This window comes from Chrysemys picta, chromosome 9 (genome assembly GCF_011386835.1).
Source record: "Chrysemys picta bellii isolate R12L10 chromosome 9, ASM1138683v2, whole genome shotgun sequence".
Lineage (NCBI taxonomy): Eukaryota > Metazoa > Chordata > Testudines > Emydidae > Chrysemys > Chrysemys picta.
The window spans coordinates 70,156,433-70,157,515 of record NC_088799.1 but is presented as its reverse complement, the minus strand read 5'-3'; positions in this window follow the sequence as shown (position 1 = coordinate 70,157,515).

Sequence of the window (1,083 nt, the reverse complement as noted above, 5' to 3'; positions counted from 1 at the left end):
ATGTTGCCGTAACATAAATTTACATGTTTCCAAGCAGTCAGCATATTTTTTAAACTGTTCAGTTAATGATAAATGAGGCTGTTTGCTGCTACATGAAAAGATGATGGTAAAACCTTTGGTCAAATTAGTATCCGTATTCTAACAAAGAAAATTCTTTATAGCTTAGTAGTACTAACTCAGTTTGTATTAGCTCTGCAATATGCCCGAGGCTTGATATCAAAGAAAATATAAACTGGTTGGCAAATTCAGATTTTCCCTCCCACTTCCAAACTGAATGGCTTTGCTTAACAAACAGGTCTGAACACTTTTGCCTTGTAAAAGTGATTAAAATGACTTGTAAAAGCATGTAATTCCATCTTTTTGCACAGAAATCGAGTCACAGATTAATTGTTTGCTTGGGTTTTAAATAGAGTACAAGTATTTTGTCTTTTCACTGGCTCATTTTCAGAGATGATTCCACATTTTTATCAATATGTTCTTTGCTGCCCTACGCAGTTTATCTACTGCATAGAAGTGTTAGTGCTCCAGGATCTATCATTAAACAAAAACAAAGAAACAAAACAAAAAACAAAAACAGCCTTTGGAAGCACAGCCCAAAGTGGAACAGAGAAAAAACCCATGACCACCATCACCAGACAGAATGCAATGCATATCGCATCCTAGCTGCTTCAGCTACTCATTCATCTTTGTGAGACATTATTGACAGAGTAGATTAACACTCCACATTTCATATAAAATACAGCCTGCAGAGAGAACCTCTGGGTTGGTTGAATCATGAATTCTATATCAGGTGATAAAGAAAAGAAATCTCCACTTGATATTGGGATCTGCATAAAGCTGCTGTGTCCCACTTTTAGTCAGCTTTTGGTTAAATAACGGGTAGGAATTAAACTACTAGACCATGAGCATTGTTTGAGTGTTCTACATTACTCAGGACCATGAGCAATCTGAATGAACCTCTGAAGCAGCAGAAGTTCAGGGATCTTTGAACTCTGATTATAAAGATATTAGTGGTAGCAAGTACAAGCTCACACAAGGAAAGAAATAGGGATAAAGATGAAGAAATTGCAGCAGGAAACCTTA